Genomic DNA, 19488 nt, shown 5'->3' on the forward strand with positions numbered 1-19488 from the left:
CACTTGGATCCAGCTGGGCTGAGCCTGCCCACCCACAGCTGGTTGACCAGGCCTAGACAAGCAGGGTGTTTCTGGGGCAGACCCAGCCCTTGCACTGTGTCAGGATCAGGTGCAGCCTCACTGCTGAGTACCTGTACCGGGGAGCTGGGGACTTCAGGGTGATCTCCCACCTCAATGCAGCCAGTGGTGTGTGCTCCCCACTGTCATGCTAGGAAAACAATTTATTTATTGACAAAATTTGCAGAACTTTGTAGAATTTTAAAATACTGTGTGAATAATTTTTAATTTTTTGCTGCAGAATTCCCTCAGGTGTAGTTTATAGAGTTTTACTGGGAAAACTCCCCCTACCATCAGAGTCAGGCTGAGTTAACCCTTCAGCTCCCTAGATAAATCACTTACCACATGGCAAATACTGTTCTACTGCTAGTTCAGGGTTGCCCTTCTGCCGTGACTGTATCTGAGCTCTAGCATAGGAGATTAAGAGTGTAAGATTTACAATTTTTATGACAAAACAACAAGGAGTCCTTGTACCGCCTTAGAGACTAACAAATTTATTTGGGCATAAGCTTTCGTGGGCTAGAATCCATTTCATCAGATGCATGGAGTGGAAAATACAGGAACAGGTATAAATACATGACAAGATGGGAGTTACTTTACCAAGTGTGAGGTCAGTCTAATGAGACAATTCAATTAACAGTAGGATGCCAAGGGAGGTATCTTTCAGATAGCTGTTGTAATCTGCACTTGATTACTAATTCCCTTTATGGGGAGAGGAAGCAGTCTGATTCCTGCATGAAGAGGATGCCTGCACCTGAGATTGTCAGCCCCACCGGTGCTGAGGAGTCTGGATTCAGCTCTGAACCTGAGACCATTTGTGGAAATATGAGAGCACCATCTTTTAGATAGATAGGGAAACTGACTGGGAGACTCCTATTTGACCAAGACGAATCAGGTTTGACTAAGTGTTTACTCTGGTGAGGAGCAACTAAATGCAACCGAGTAAAGTTCAAAACCAAACAGCTATTTATTAACCGAACAAGCAACAAGGATAAATTGCAACTTGGATCTAAAAAAGGAGCAATTCAACAACTACAGATACTATCAGAATAGAACATACACAACTTTATACCAGGCAACAAGAACAACAACAAGGAAATAACCAGATTGAATCAACAACAGGAGTAAATTACAATTCAAATTGAACAAGACAATTTATCAACCAAGAATAATATCAGCAATTATATACACAGCTCTATAAACAACTCTATACACGCAGGGAAGAAAAACAAAGGAAGGTAACTAGGCAAAATGGATTATATACAAAAATTAAAATGTTCTTACCACACTCCAGATGTAGCTTACCAGCAGTACAGACACTGAGTACATGGTGAATTGGTGGAAAGTAATCCTAACACGACACGACACGAGCTGGCAAAAAATGGAGAAGACCCTGGCTGAGAGGGTGATCAGGCCTCTCAGCTAACACGAGGGCACTTCTAACGTTTTTTGGCATGAGACACAGTTTTATCTGAAGACTCTTATTTGTGTCGGTGCTTGTTTGGTTCCCAGCTCCTGCACCTATCGGGTTCCGAGCTGGTGCCCTTTACGTAAGTAGAAGCTGCACCTGGCACACTAGGGGCTGCACACGACACACCACTTTTGCACACGACACAGGTAGCACACGGCCCTGCAGTAGCACACGGCCCACTAGTAGCACACAGCCCTATACTGACCTTGCGCTGACCCTGTACCGACCGACGAGCGGCTAGACCGAAAGCCTAAATGTGAGTTTCAGGTTGTGACACTATTCTCAGCATGGAGTCCTCAAGCCATGGGGTAAGGCATTGAGGATTTTCTTATCTATGGTCTGTTAAACCTGTACGAGGGACTTGCCATCTTATCCCATGTGTGAGTTTTTGGGGGGCTTTACTGGACCATGTCAGCCAAATTACTTATTACTGCTACAGAAGATATTGTTTTTGCAAGTCATCAAGAACCCCTGCAGAGTATGCCTACATAAGGATATTAAATTTTATTCCTGCTATAGGAGGTCACATGACCACAGAGGCAGATTAATTTTTTGTGGGGCCTTGGACCAGAGTGGGGGGCCCTCCCCCGCCTTCCACCTGCAAAGCCCTTCTGCGTCCCCCTCACACTCCTGCCAGGGAAATGGGGTTGGGGTGCAGGGGTTTGCCTGGCTCCCCTGCCCAGGCTTCTGCCAGGGAGCAGGGTCAGGGTGCAGAGGCTTCAACATCCTAGGACAAGAATTATGGCTTTTGCTAATACTTGCATAAGATGTTTTATAAAAATCAGTCCAAAATTACAAGGATGGTGTAATGAGATGCTGGCCCCTTAAAGCCAGAGGAGATAGTTACCCCATTCCATGTTCCCAGGGAAGTAACTGAAGCAGTCTCTGGGAGAGGCATTTGGTTCCTGGGGGCAGTTAAGTCTGGGAGAGCGAAGGTACAGGGCCATCCCAAACCATTCTTCCTGTAAAGGTCCTGGGACCAGGAACCGTAGACAGTAGGTGAGCAAGGCTCCCTTCTCTTCCAGCCAGTGCAGACGGGTGTTTGGAGTTATTAGATCCATCTAGGAAAGATCAAGAGTCTGATTAGTAACTGAGTGGGTGACTCAAAAAATGGCTTCAAGTCTAGTAAAGGGGTGTAGAGGGATACTGAGATAGCTGCTGGGAGAAAGAAAACAAAAGTACACATCCCCAAAAAGGAAAGCTGTGCAACCCTTCAACCTGAGAGGGAGACCCTACAGGCCAGCATAAAGAAACACAGACCCCAGGTAGTAAGGGTGTGAAAACACCTGAATTTAAGGGGAGAAGAGTTTGTAGGATAGGGAGGCCAGGACTTAAAAGGGCTGTGAAACCCTGAACTAAAGGAAGTTCTTTTGGAAGCCGGGCAGTGCTTAATAAGTTAGACTCCATGAGAGGGGCATGCTACTTTAAAGACTCTGGGTGTAAGAATTATTTTTGGGATGCCAAGGGAAACTGAGGCAGCATGCCTGCAAGACCATCTCAGGCCACAAAGGGGTGCCCTGGGATTGGCACCTGTCTACAGATGGTAATAACAATATTTAGCCAGTTCTCAAATTATAGAAAAATTACAACAAACACAAAAGTGATAGTATACCCCTCCCTCCTATTTCCCCCTCCGCTATTCTTTTTAGACTGGCAGTGGTGAAAAAGACTTGCATAACCACACCCTGCATCCCAATGTTGAGCACTATATACTTTGGTTTTTCATAAATTAGACATTATTTAGGATGAAGAGGAATTGAAAGAGAAGCATAATACAAAACATGGTCTGATAGGATGTTGAACAGATCCATGAATATGACTCTTGGATCCAGGTATCTAATCCTGTACAGCTCTCTCCCACATGTCACTGGATACCCAGAAGTGTGGCATCTAGCTATCCTCACCAAACCACCAGCCTCTCAGATACCTTCAAATGAAGAAATAACTCATTAGGAATTTTCCTTCAGTTTGATGTACTGAATTGAGCAATTTGCAGTCCTGAGAGACAATAAGATGCTTTTCATTCCAGGCCAGAAAAAGAAGACATCTTCATCCACAAAGATAAAGTTTAAGTTTTCCTAGCTTGGTCATCTCTGAGATAAACAAAGAACTGCTTGATGTTACTATGACAGATCCGTGATAGTGCAGAAGCCAAATTTATCTTAGCTCTCACTTGACTGTGCTCATTTCCAATATACTAACACAGTATAGCATGCAGCAAAGAGAAATGTAATCCCCAAATAGTTCCTAGGAAAGATCTAGTAGCATGAACTTGAGATTTGGAGCATAAGAGGCAGGTGATGTGGAAGACTGACAAATTCACACAGATTATTGGAAAAATGAAGACGATGTTAAATGCCTCACTTATAATTTACAACAAAAATCCACAGACATCTGGAGCACATCTGTTGGCAGAATTTGCCTTGACTACTTGTCCACAGCCAAGTTTTCTTTTGTTTATTCATAGCTAAAAAAAGTTTCATAATAAATATGGAGAGTGACAAAACAGCACTAATTAATTAATATGATGGTCTCAATTTAACAATTTTTAATTTATAAGGTAATATGGCTCTCCAAAATGTCAATACTGCAGATTACTCATACCTTCTTGTCATGATTGTCTATTGCTTTTCTGCTGATGTGCTAAGTATACATATGTTGACAAAGTATAAAGGGCCAATGAAAAAAAGACTTTGAAAATGTCTTTTTAAGAATATTACATTAATAAGTTAACAATATGAAATGTATTAATATATAAAGTGGATTTTAATAAATGTACTGGTCTGTCAAATAAATTTAGTTCTATCAAATGAACTCCTTTATCAAAGACACACAGAGAATAGCTGCAGATCAACAGCAATACTCAGATACCGTGATTAGTCATGTGAGTAAGGATTTCTGAACAGGGCCCTAAAGTATGTAAACTACCTCCCTTCACCTTTAAACTGAAAAAAGGAACAGGCAAACACAGTGTAGATAGTTGCTGAATGACTAAATTGCTTGTTTCCTGGCTCTTTAACAATTTATGTTGCGGAGACAAGTGGTCTAACAACTTTAACTCCAAAGTTAAAGTTTGTTTGCACAGGACATACATAAAGACAGAAATATACAAGTTGATTGTCACTTCATTTTTTGGTTTTTGACTAAATACCTAGCTGTACTATTGTACTAGATAATCACCGCACACTAAGAATTGTATTATTGTCTTATTAGCATTGAAATAATATGCAGTCAAAGTACTTATTTATAATTTGAAGTTATTTATGAACTCTGAGTGCTTTGTTCTAACTTAGAGTGTTCACTACCAAAAGTTTTACAGCTTATCAATAATTCCAACAAATATCCACAAAGATATTAAACTTATTTCCATTAAAGTTAGGTGATACTCACTTTCAAAGTAGACATGTAACAGACATATACATCCTTGTAATTGTTAACAAATGGCTTTTCTAATTGGTTAAATTCCAACAATACTATTGCTAAACAAATATTCCAACACTAAACACCATTAAGACTTTTTACAGTTGATTTTTCTGAACATTAGAAATCTCTATGGTGCAATTTTTCAATGAATTCCTACTGTCACAGATATTGGGAATGTACCTATCACCAACATATCTGAGAATCTCACAATTAGTGATTGCTTTATCCTCACATCACCTATGTGACGCAGGTAAGAATTATCACCACTTTACAAATGGGGAACTGAAGCACAGATGGCTTAAGGCCCACATCCTCTAAAGAATTTAGACTCCTAGCATCCACAGAAATCAGGTGCCAAAATACCTTTGAGGATCTGGGCCTAAGTGACTTGCCCAAAGTCACAGAATCCCTGTCTTTCCTCTATAGCAAGGGTTCCCAAAGTGGGAGTGGCACAGAGGTGAGGTTTTTTATTAAATGATTTTCTTACACACACACACACATACCTCTTGTCCTTATGGTCTCACAGATAACTTCGAAAATGCCTGTCTGAATCTGAGGATGATCTGAAACAATAGCTCTAAAAGATGTAAACAGCCCCATTCATTTTATGTAAGATCCTGCAGACACCTGTTCCAACTTAAGGTCATATTTGAAGAATTCTTCCCTGAGGATTTGAGCCCATTGTTGATGAAGGGGACTCAGTAAAGTCACATTGCTACCAGATGTGCAAGATTTATTGATTGTCTTGCGATGAGTCACTGAAGTTGCAGTTTGCAAGTGAAGACTCGTGGCAGTTTTGGTGCTCAGTAAAATGCAAATATCTATCACTTTTTCCCCTCCCCATAGGCTCCAAGAGGGCTTCTTTTGTCTGCTTCTTCATGTCTGCATGAAGCTGGATTTTCAAGAACAGTTGCCATTAAAAAAAAGTTCAGTCACCAGCTAAGTGTCAAGAATGAACTACTTTTATGCCTGATAAACTTCACACTGCTCCTTGAACTGATTTACAATTCCAGACAGATTCATCCATCTTGTTAACCATAAATGTTAATAAAAGACAGGAAAATTATTGGGTTCATTTTAAACTGTAGTACATTTTGGGAGCAAATCTGTACAAATATACATTTTTGGGTATGCTGCTAACAAAATGAAAATTGTAAATAAATTACTAGAGTAGCATTTATAGAGTAGTGAAATCATTACTAAGAATTGAGGATTCTGATAGGAAGTGATGAAAATATTGATGGCATAAAAAAGGGTCACGGTTTTGAAATCTGGGAACCACTGCTCTATGGCTTGGCTTAATAACCGAAGGCCAGATCAAAACTCATTGAAGTCAATAGAAAGAGACTTTAATTGGCTTTGGATCAAGCCCTGAATGACACAGGTGCAAAATGTAAATAGAGGGACAGACCAATAATCCCATTTTGACACCAAACAGTTTCAATGTCATTTGCAAAAAATTAATATTCTTTATTACAGTGCTGTAACCATTTGAAATGGGGTTTTTTTTGGTTATAAGAATGTTTTTTATATTACATTTAACATCTGAAGAGTATTCCATGGGTGCCTTGATGAAGGGAGTATTCTAATTAACTGATGAAAGCTAGCATAATCTATGTGAACCATCCAGCCCAGCAACGGCAATTTGTTTAATATCACACAATTATTTCAAAAGCAGTACTAAATAATAACTTTCAGCAACAGGAATCTTACATAGAGCAAAAAAAGAAGGAAGAAATTGAGAAAGACTCCTGTTTGTTACACTACATGTGCTTAACTACAAAAGTCGAGAAGCAAGTCCAAGTTAGCAGAGAGACCACTTCTGACTGATTCTGCAATATTTGCACACCCAATATTTCCACTGACATCACTAAAAGTTTTTTCAGTAGAAAAGGAAGGCAAGATCAGGGATCATAAGCTGGAGACTCATTTGTTTTAGAGACAGTGGGTAAAATCCCAGCCCCACTGAAGCTAATAGAAAAATTGCCACCTGACTTCAATGGGAGCAGGATTTCACCCAGTTTCTTTCTCTGTATTCTGCCCACAAGTTGCCTAGTATATAGGTAGCACTCAAGTAACAAACCATTAGCTACAGATTCTCTCTTGGTTGCTCCTGCCTTTACAGCTAGTAGTATTAGTCACCTTTTACAAATTCAAGACAAAGTCCTACATTTTCAGCATTTGTAGAAAGCAAGAAAAAATATATAATTTATAAGCCTGCTTCCCCATTCCAGCGGCAGTGTCCCCTAATTACCTGGCTACACATAGGAAAATGTACACACCATTACATCTTTTTAATTGTAAGAATTTCTTGAATTTATGATCCCTGATCTGGGCCAATACTCATCTTGTGTAAAGCTGAATCATGTTTTCAGATATTCAAAACACTGAATGGTGGTAGACAAAGCTGAGTCTTGGGCTTTGTCTACACAGCAGCTGGGAGCATGTCTCCAAGCCTGGGTAGACTGCCTCACACTAGGTCTGCTCAAGTTAGCACACTAAAACCAGCAGTGTGATGTGGTGGCACAGGCAGCTGATTGGGCTACCCATCCAAGCTTGGACCCAGGGGTGAGCGGACTTGGATTCAGGCAGCTAGCCCAAGTCGCTGCCCATGCTGCAACATCACACTGCCATTTTTAGTGCCCTAGCTCAAGCAAAGCTAACATGAGTCTGTCTGACCAAGCTGGGAGGCATATTCCCAGCTGCAGTGTAGATGTACTCTAATGGGTCAGACAGAAAGGAAATGTGGAAAAGAGGAGCAATATGAAAGAGCACTCTTCTGACTCTAAAGCAAAACATAAGTTATTTATATAATGTGGAGGTACAAGACAGGCAGAATGGTTCATTGTATAGGAGTCTCCTGGAAGACAGAAGAGCTGGATTCTAGTCATAGTTCTGGTACTGACGTGCCATATCAACTTAGTATTATATTTGAGTCTCCTGTGTTTTTCCACAGTCAAGACGGATGTCTGTTTCCAGCTATTCTACAGTTTTATTAATATCATAAGTCTAATTCCCTGAGAGACATTTATCCTTTCACTTGGGAGGTAGTGCTGTATGTCCAAGGTATAGTTTTTCAGATGGTGGAGAATAAAGAGAAGACATCTTGGCCTCTATGGCTCCTGAGAGAGCATATTACTTTGGAAAAAAGTTATTGCTCAGATAAATTCATTCCCTGATCATAGTTTATTTATTAAACTAGGTCTGTTCTCTTCAGCGATTTATTTAGCTGTTGACTTTGCTAAGTACCCCTTCAACTTATTCATTGTCTTTAACTGAGATTAGGCAGGACCCCACTTGATTAGTTTTAAACAGATTAATATGAGACTTTAGGTTAGGTCATAGTTCTAAGAATGATTTGATAGAGTCACTAGTGGCTTTAACAGTAAGGTTTATGTTAGATATTTCAACCACAATAGCATTTAGCGTGAGTCCAAAGAGAAAACCTAAAGACTAATGATAACCTTGCTGACAGTCCTCAAGGTTTATGTTTGCCATTGATTCTTTTGGATCATCCCTTGGCTGGTGTTGGTTATGACACATTTCATTGGCCTATCTTTGGCCTCATGTATTTCCCCAGTGTAGTTTCATAAACAGTAATAACAGTATTGTTTCTCCCTCTTGTCTCTTTGGGTTGACACTAGGTACTTTAGAAAATCCTACTTTAGATGGCTGCCCTATTGTCAAAATCCTCCCCCCAACACAATTATCAGAGTTGCTCATCCAATCTCCAGACGCAGTGTGTATATCTACACCTTGCTCATAACTGAGACTCAAACAATCAGTCAGCAGAAAAGACCCTCCCTTCTAACCAAACCAGTAGGAACTGTCATAAGGATGTCTCAATTTCAAGTCACTGTTTTCATACTCCTATCTGATATTATAAGCACTGTCAGTGCCGACACACTGTTGGACTGAAATTTAGTCACAGATGTCCAGACAATTGCTGCAAGTTGATCCAAACAAAAACTGGGTGATGGTTTTGATGATATTTCAGTTATGCTGGAAGGACGTTTACAATACTGTCTGGAACATGTTGTGCCAAGAGGCCTTTGGAGACTGATGCATTTCCTCATCTGCCCTTTCATTTACAAAATGGGGGAAGAAGACTCAACAAGTGGTAAGAGCTATACTGATAAGTATCAGGACATGGTAATTCTACCCGGTACCATGAACCATATCCCAGTGAAAGCACAATGTAGGCACCCACCCTATAGTCATACATTATGGTGAGAATTCAAAATTAAATAAAAAACTTGTTAAATCTAATTGATGTGTGGGTGGGGTGTACATACAATATCAAGCTTTTCTATAGTGTGTACACACACGAAAAGCATGATATTATTATACACAAATGCACTGTCTACCAACATAAAGCAGAAATAGTCCTGAGGAACAAGAATATTGGGACAAGATCTGTATCCCATCTAATACTGAAAGGTCAAATGCTGCAACTATTCCTAATTGGCTATGGATAACTTATCAGAGATGCCTTCTTGAGTGAATTGGGCCTATGTTTAACAAACCATTATGTTGCTTCCTTTCTCCATGACATCTTTGAAGCCAAAAACAGATACATCAAGAAAGCAGAAGTGCTTAATGCCTGTTTTGCTTCAATCTTCAATAAAAAAGGTTAATGGAAACTGGATACTCAACCACAGTATTACCAAGGGAGAAAGACCATAAGCCAAATTAGGGAAAGAACAGGTTAAAGAATATTTAGAGAAGTTAGATGTATTCAAGCAGCTGGGCCTTCTGCAGTTCATCCCAGGGTACTTAAGGAACTAGCTGAAACAATCTTGGAACAAGGATCAGAAGGGTAGCCATGTTAGTCTGGATCTGTAAAAGCAGCAGAGTCCTGTGGCGCCTTATAGACTAACAGATGTTTTGGAGCATGAGCTTTTGTGGGTGAATACCCACTTCATCAGATGCATGCATGTCTATAAGGTGCCACAGGACTCTTTGCTAATCTTGGAACAGTTAGCAATTATCTTCAGGGACTGATGGAGGAACTCTGGGTGAGGTTCCAGAGGACTGGAGAAAGGCAAACCTAGTACCTAACTTTAAAAAAGGGAAACAAAAAGGAACTGGGGAATTATAGACCAGTCTGCCTAACTTCAGTACCTGGAAAGATACTGGAACAAATTAAGCAATCAGTTTGTAAGCATCTAGAGGATAATACGGTTATAAGAAATAGCCAGCATGGATTTGGCAAGAAGAAACCACACCAACCCAATTTAATTTCCCTTCTTTGACAGGGTCACTGGCCTACTGCTTGAGAGGGAGCTGCAAGCATCTTATATTTTCACGTTAGTAAGGCTTTTGACACAGTCCTACATGACATTCTCATAAGCAAACTAGGGAAACATGCTCTAGATCAGGAGTCAGCAACCTTTCAGAAGTGCTGTGCTGAGTCTTCATTTATTCAGTCTAATTTAGGGTTTCGTGCGCCAGTAATACATTTTAACATTTTTAGTTCTCTTTCTATAAGTCAATAATATATAACTAAACTCTTGTTGTATGTAAAGTAAATAAAGTTTTAAAAATGTTTAAGGATCTTCATTTAAAAATAAATTTAAAATGCAGTGCCTCCTGGACTGGTGACCAGTTCCTGGGCAGTGTGAGTGCCACTGAAAAATCAGCTCGCATGCCACCTTTGGCACACATGCCATAGGTTGCCTACCCCTGCTCTAGATGAAACCCCTATAAAGTGAGTGCACAGTCAATACCAGGCCCTCGACGTGAAAACTGTGGCAGATGCCTCTCAAAATTCAGCTAGTCAAAGGGAATGGAGAGCTGTTTGGGACATACCTGTGAATGGCAGCTTGTCCCAACCTGATTGTGATCTTTTCCAAGACTTCTCCAACTATCCAACGAAGGCAGACAATCCCAGGTGGGGATTCAATACTCAGAAGAATTTAAAGAACATTCTGCAAGGATGGAAATTTGGAAATGACAATTGACAGAACATTCTAGTAGATAACAGGATGGTGTTCTGCCTTCTTGGTGCTAAGACACAAGATATCACTTTAAGATTGAATACGCTTTCGGAGGGGCACTTAACTGAGCCAGAATTTTACCTATATATATGAGCACCAAATAAATTTGTTCCAATTTTTTAAAAGATGTTTGCTGAATTGAGGGTTTTAAACATATTCCTGACAAAAAATCATTTGCTAGGGAGGTAAACTATGGAGGATAAGTGGAAGCACTAGGTTCCAAATGAAAGCTGTCAAAGGAAAGGAGAGAGAAGACAGACAAGTAAAACCACAGGTTTTACAACCAAAAAAAAACTTACTTTAAAGGGAATATTTTAACCACAATGTCTTGTAAATTACAACTTACACTTAAACTTACAAAACACATATGCACTGACTTTTGAGAAGGCAAGATAGTTAAAGAATGTTTTTTCAATAACACTCCCCCAGAGCACTGTAGCTCATTCAGAGACAGACATTCCGATAGTATGGTTCTGGGTGCATTTGAAAAAGCATAGATTTGACAGATGTTCATATACAGAACAGAATATAACAGAATCAACCAGTAGAGACTGTCTTGCTGTCCTGACGGTAGGGCAACCTGACAGATGAAAAATATTAATGTTTCCTTCAATATAAGTGAGTTCAACTATTGTTTTCCTGAATAATAAAATATTTGAAACACACTTCATGACTTCAAGCATGAGATGCCATGCAGTATTTACACCCTAATAGAAGGCATTAACCATAGGGGTGGAAGATAAATTACGCCTACAAACCTTTCTTCTTTTATTCTGCTTTTCTGAAAGATTGCAATAAAAAGCCATATAACATGCGATGGGTAAAGAGCAAGCAAAGAACTAAGCAATTAAATTCCACTGAAAACAAATACATCTACAACATGAATGAAAGATGCATTGAAATATTTGACACTTGTTTTCCTGCATGAAGACTTGGCTTTCCACAAGAATCTTTTTTTTTTTAAAGAAAGAACAAGCCAATGATGACACTCCACAAAAAGGAAAGTGCAAGTGCCAATCAAAAGCTCCATACAAAAGGCAACTAGATGTGTTCAGACTCTTAATTATACTAAGAGATTTCCCTCCCCCTCCCCCCCACTTCATTTTTGGAAGAAGTAAATAAAGTAAAAATCACCAAATCATTTTAAAGGGCAGTTTCACTCTAAAACATCAAACTCCACAATATCATTTTTACAGTCACTTTTTATTGTACAAACCCCAATCACCAGGAGAGAGCCCCACAGCAGCAGGACTGTCTACAGGAACTTTGTCAGCTGGAAAAGACAAAAGCACTTGTGTTTTCCCACTGTCTTCTTTTCTGTGTCCCGGAGTACCGACCTCCCCCACCTGGGAACCTCTGCTTTCCTTAGACAAGTTCCTTAGCAATCAGATTATATTTTGAGATTTCTCTCTGAAATAGAAAGAGTTAGAGACTTTGTTTTGAGAAGAGAAGAGAACGTATAGCCTGTCAAATGACCCAAGTAAGCTCTTACAAATCTCAAATTAAATTCCAAAGCACATAGCTCTCAAAATTAGATTACAATCAAATAAATCTTGGTCCTGAGCACAACATCATGGCATTTCCAGTAAGCTAACTTATCTTTCTTCTTCCTCTTCTTTTGCTAGAAAGAGAGTGAGAGATCAAAAAGGCTTCTCTCTAGTCCTTTATTTTGAAGGTGTCATGATTCAAAAAACCCTTTTATCCAATTTACTTGAAGTTTGGTAAAAAAAATTGTGTCCTAACTCCAGACCTAACCAATATGATTGATCAAAGAGAGGGAGCAAAGTAGAGCTTATAATGGAAACTCAGCTGCAGCCTTAACAGTGGAATAAATGCTGATACTCTGCACTACCACACAATCTATACTTGCAGAACTTACTGGCAATAGCAACAATTAGGTCTCCTAGGGAGCAAAAAGCAGGTAAAATGGTATGATGCATGTTAAGAAAATGAAAAGGAACCTGTAAAAATAAGAGACTTTAGGAGAAATGCTTAACTGAATGATATTAAATTAGTATCAATTTATAGAATACTCCCCCACCAGAGATGAGGATGAAATTAGCTCTTGTCACTTTTAAGGTGAAATCAAAACCCCATTCTTTCCCACTGGCCTTCCTGCAACAACATAAGACTCCTGCATGGCTCAGGAATCACTTCTCTATAGAAAAAATATGTATGGTGCTGAACGAAGGAGAGGTAGAGACCATGGATTTACAGACAGACTTGTTTTGTTAGCACCTAGATACCGCAGTAATAGATGAGCCGTAAATATATGGCTGTTCAAGTCACAGGTCTCTCACAATGTTCCTTCATGACGCTTGGGGGTACATAAACTCTCCCTCATGGAAGTTAAGATCAGATCATCATCTCCTTGGTGAACATAAAAGGAAACAACCCTGGCAGAAAAAGGAAGAGCTATATACTGATAATAGCTACTAAGTTCTCATAGACTTGATTGTCAGAGATACTGAGGCCTCACAGATACCATTGATGTCAGTGGGAGTTGTGGATGCTAAGTATGTCTGAAAAGGTGTGGTGTACAGAGCTTTAAAAATTGTTTTGTCTCGGTTACTGTACCTTGAAAGTCTGGAACATTCTGTGCTGGAGTTCAAAAGACTTGTTAGGTGGACAGGGTTGGAATGTGAATTGGGTTGGAAACTGAACCAGAAGTAAAGTGGTATTGAATGCAGCCTGTAAATAAGGACCCCTGGCTTACATATTAGCTCTTCCTTAGTCCCATAAAATTAGCCACTCTAGTTCTTTAAAAAGGCATGATTAGCTTATTTAGGTCTTGCAATACAAGTAATTCATAGGGCTGTCAATTAATCGCTATAAACTCATGCAATTAACTCAAAAATTAATTACGATTAATCGCAGTTTTAATCACATTGTTAAACAATAGAATACACCGATTGAAATTTAAATATTTGGATGTTTTTCTACATTTTCAAATATATTGATTTCATTTACAAAGCAGAATACAAACTGTACACTGCTCACTTTATATTATTTTTACTACAAATATTTGCACTGTAAAAATGATAAAAGAAATAGTATTTTTCAATTCATCTCATACGAGTACTGTAGTTCACTCTTTATTGTGAAAGCACAACTTACAAATGTAGATTTTTTTTTGGTTATATATCTGCACCCAAAAACAAAACAATGTAAAACTTTAGGGCCAGTCACTAAGACAAACAAGTTTGTTTACATTTACAGGAGATAACGCTGCCTGCTTCTTATTTACAATGGCAAGTGAAAGTGAGAACTGGCCTTCGCATGGCATTTTTGTAACCGGTATTGCAAGGTATTTATGTGCCAGATATGTTAAACATTCATATGATCCTTCATGCTTTGGCCACCATTCCAGAGGATATGCTTCCATGCTGATGATGCTTGTTAAAAAAATAATGCATTAATCAAATTTGTGACTGACCTCCTTGGGGGAGAGCTGCATGTCTCCTGATCTGTTTTACCCGTATCCTGCCATATATTTCATGTTATAAAAGTCTCAGATAATGACCCAGCATATTGTTCATTTTAAGAACACTTTCACTGCAGATTTGATAAAATGCAAAGTAGGTACTAATATAAGATTTCTAAAAATAGCTACAGCACTTGACTCAAGGTTTAAGAATCTGAAGTGCCTTCAAAAATACGAGAGGGACCATATGCGGAGCATGTTTTCAGAAGTCTTAAAAGAGCAACACTCCGATGCAGACTACAGAACCCGAACTACCAAAAAAAGAAAATCAACCTTCTGCTAGTGGCATCTGACTCCAATGATGAAAATGAACATGCATTGGTCTGCACTGCTTTGGACCATTATTGAGCAGAACTCATCATCAGCATGAACGCATGTCCTCTGGAATGGTGGTTGAAGCATGAAGGGGCATACGAATGTTTAACATATCTGGCGCATAAATATCTTGCAATACCGGCTACAAAAATGCCCTGCAAAGGCCAGTTCTCACTTTCACGTACCATTGTAAATAAGAAGCTGGCAGCATTATCTCCTGTAAATGTAAACAAACTTGTTTGTCTTAGCAACTGGCTGAACAAGAAGTAGGATTTGTAGGTTCTAAAGTTTTACATTGTTTTGTTTTTGAATGCAGGTTTTTTCTGTACATAATTCTACGTTTGTAAGTTCAACTTTAATGATAAAGAGATTTATGACAGTACTTGTATTAGGTGAATTGAAAAATACTATTTTTTTTGTTATTTTACAGTGAAAATACTTGTAATAAAAATAAATATAAAGTGAGCACTGTACACTTTGTAGTCTATGTTGTAATTGAAATCCATATACTTGTAAAAATATAGAAAACATCCAAAATATTTAAATAAAGGTATTCTATTATTAACAGTGCGATCAATCATGATTTTTTTTTAATTGCTTGACAGCCCTAGTAATTAGTAATTGCTTCAAGGAAGCCCTCACAGCCAGCGCAAGGGTTGCCTCTATCTGCTGGAGACAGGAAGCAAAGCAGATGTAATTTGCCCATCTAGGTAACATGGTATCATCCAAAATCTGTTCTTTCCTATCATTGCTCCTGGATGGAGCGATCAAAGCTGGTACCTCTGGATTTTAAAGCATGAGCCTCTACTGCCTGAGCTAAAAGTCCAACCTCTGCCAACCAAGGCTCTAGCCAGCTTATCAACCTCTGACTGTCCCAGACATGACAAGAAGGGAACAGATCACTACACTAAATGGGTGTGGATTACACACATAGCATTATATATAAACTTACCATAAGCAAATTATAAATTTTTCACAGAACATCTGTAATTATTTTTGTTAATTTTAAATTAACAAAGGAGTAAAACAGCAAAGAAAATACATCTGCCATTATGTTTCAAAACATTACACTGGAACACAAATTGAAAAAAAAATATGAAATTTACAGTTAAAGTGTCACATTTCTTAATACTCTTCCCCTCCTTACCTCTCCCTAGAACTCACAAGTTTGGAGTGAACTCATTCTTGCCCTAATTTCTTCACTTTTGTCATTTTGTGACGTAATCTTAGTATTATTTCAGCATAATTGTTGTATTTAATGTGTTTCCAGTAACAGTTATGTGGCAAAGTCAAATATCATTTACAGTATATTAAAAAAACAAAAATATTAAAAATCCAAAAAACTAAATTATATCTCCTATTGTCTACCTTCGGAAAGCATCTTTCTTCTTTCTGTGCTGTCTTTTATTAAAATCTAATACTAATACTGGGTTAATATGACAGCTGTGAGTATACAAACCAGGTTTGGAAGGAAATAAGGTTTTATTACTTTTGCAAAGATACATAGATAATTTAAAAATGAAAGAAGCATAAAAAATATCTACCAATTCTGAAAAGAAATAGAAAAGAATGTATAAGCTAAAAAAATTCCACTATTTCTAGTTAATTAGGCTGTGAAATTTAAGATGAAAATACCACTTCTCTCTGTGGTATGTTATATAGAGTTCTGTAGTTCCCTATCTTTCCTAATATAAATGACTTTAATGAGATTCAAATAAAACACTTGTGTAACCTTGAAAATTGTCTGATTATAAGGATAAAGTTATAAAGGTGGTATTGTGTATTAATATAGATATATACCACTAATGAGAATTAGAACTTGGATTAGTCAAACCAAAAAATATACATAAAACAACTCATAAAAATAGATTTATTCCTGCTGGAATTCTTCAGGAGCGTTATGACTTCAAATACAACAGTTGCAAAATTCCAGCTGGAGTTAAGCTTCTTAAAAAGCCATTAGACATCAAAGAGTGAGTCATTCTTCAGTGAACATTAAATGACAAAAAGTTTGGATGCCATTAATGAAGTTGAACATTAGGGTTTTTGTAAATCATTAAAACAGATGCAACTCTGTGTTCCAGTTATGTCAACATTTTAGAAAGTTTTGTAAATCTATGTATTGCTATGAACTTGTCCTTGCGGATGGGCCTTAACAATAACACCAAATCCAAAACAGCCCTGTCGTTTGATTAAGTTTGAATTCTGAACCAAATTCTCATCTGAATTGCTTAGCTTGGGTCCCTCTCTAGTTAGGATAACACAAAAGAGAGTTCTTCTTACCTTCTTTTTTTTTTTTCCCCCATGACTTAGTTACAGTAGTACAGGCCAGGAGTCTTAAAGACTAACGCCAGACTCCTTGTTGTTTTTGTGGATACAGACTAACACGGCTACCCCCTGATACTTGACAGTAGTACAGGCCTGCACTTTGTCAAGTAGGTGAAATCAGTTGGAACCAAGGGCTTTGCACCCCCTGAATTACTACCTTCTCTCCATGATGCTGCCCTTCTATTGAGTAGTGGTCCATTTCAAAACACTGCAGCACATTTCCACAGTTGGAGAGAAATGGATGTTACAGAGTCAAAACTGATATAATTTGTTTCTCTATCAACACTACATATGCAAGTTCTGTTACTCAGATAGAGACAGACCCAACTTCACACAGGCAACTCTGGAATCCCCAGCTCGGACACGAGGCAACTGCCTCCATTACTGTTCTTCCAGGTCTCCAACCATCCCTTCCATCCACCCATCTCCTCCTGGCTGTCTGCCATCTCACCCTCCAGTTGAGAGCCAATATAGCAGTAGTGGATGCATCAGCAACTCCTATTGCCAAACTGCTACTGCTCAGATTCATTGCAGTAGCTCCACAGGTTACTATTTAGAGAAACCAACAGATAGATAACCAACACTTCTTCACAAAGGCACAGGGCCAGTTTGCAAGCCAAGCAAAGTGGGGTCTTGATAGAGTCCAGTAGTATGCTATCGGTATATGATGCATTTGAGGAACTTCTTCCATTGAAGAGGTTGTGAAAGAAATATGCAGCAACTCTGGGCTTGTTCATTTAAAAGAAAATAACTTTCGGAAAAGAAAGAAAAAACCACAAAAGACACAAGAAAATATTCTTCCGTAGCTGCACATTTCTGCCTGATCTCTACTGAACCAGGAATCAAACTAATTAATGTAGACTGAGGAAAAGCAATGCATCTCAAGAGCATGAAACATTCTGTCCAGATGGGAGGGAAAGTGGTAGCCTAATACCTCTACCCTGTATTCCTGAGGCACATAACAAGATAAATTTTTGTTTTGTTCTCTACTCTTAGCCCTAGTTCATTTCTCTCACTCAGCTTTCTTCTGACCTCCTTGTTAAATTATTTTGGATTGTTCTACTTTGTTAATAGTTCCTATTGCTTTATTCACTAGCTGCTGCTATTTTCCATCACCTAATAGTGATAATATTATCACTAGCATCCATGTAGGGTGCTTACCATAGACCATGGAGCCTGGCAAGATAGTCAAGAGAAAGGAGAATATAAATCATCATCATCTCATCATAAATCAGAGGGAGGATGTCACAACCAGAAGGTGACCATGAACATCATGTATACACAGAAGGGTGGGATGGGTGCAGAGTATAATCATAGTTAGGATGAGGCTGGATAAACTCAAGTATCTTATTTTACATAGGGGCCTATAGAACCTATAACTGCCCTGGGGAGAAACTACAATATCCATCAATGTAGGTTAATAGCTTATGAATCACAGAACAGACTCAGTCCAGTTCATTCTTTTCTTCTTAAAGATATACTATCATGAATCTTTGTCCTTGAAGGAGCTCATGATATTATCTATACTGGCAATGTACTGTATATAGTAGAGGAAGACATGTATTTGAATTACTTTCACCAGAAATGCTGGAAATCTTACAAAGTAAAATGCTTTGATATGACTCTCTCTTGTCAGTAGCCTGTGGTACAAAGTGTCTTTAAAAAAAACACAGATTAGATTTGTCTAATTGCTTTCTAAACAGAATCAATCCTTAAAATGGAATAAAATTTATTTTTCTTTCTACATTTCAAATAATTTAGTTTTTAAATAATTAAGTGGTTTATTTTAATAAGTTTCCTCTGAACTAAACAGGAAATAACAAAACTAAAAAGTGAACAGAATTTGTTAGGAATATGGTAGCTTCAGTAGGTTGCAGTATTTTAAAAAATCCATTATACGTAATTAAGCAACTTGATTAATATAACTACAGATTTCCTCAAAGTGTTTTAGTTTAACATATATAGCATATGTAAATAATTATATAGTAAATGATGGGGGAATTTCAAACTCTAATTGTAGTATGTATAGTAACAAAACCATTCTAGAATGTTCTTAAAATTAGAATTGGTTTTCTCATCTTCATGAATAACTAGCTTTGCACACATGCACATACACTCTCACTTCGCTTGCTCCTCACCCTGCTTGCTCCATCTACACAGCTGGATATTAGAAATTTTATTTAAACAGCCAGCTAATGTACAGTAAGTGAATGAGAGAGATGAAGATACACAAGAGGAAATGTGTCATTAAACAAAGTAAAGAATAATTATTTAGAAATTCCAGAATACTTTGTTCTGGGCTCATTTTACAATAAGAAAGGTAAAACTCTCTTACAGCTGCCCATGGTGGGAAGTAGTGTAAGCAGAGCCACTGAGCTCTTTCACACACTTACAGCTGTTCAGCAAGGTCA

The sequence above is a fragment of the Gopherus evgoodei genome, chromosome 1 (genome assembly GCF_007399415.2).
Source record: "Gopherus evgoodei ecotype Sinaloan lineage chromosome 1, rGopEvg1_v1.p, whole genome shotgun sequence".
In the NCBI taxonomy this organism is placed as follows: domain Eukaryota; kingdom Metazoa; phylum Chordata; order Testudines; family Testudinidae; genus Gopherus; species Gopherus evgoodei.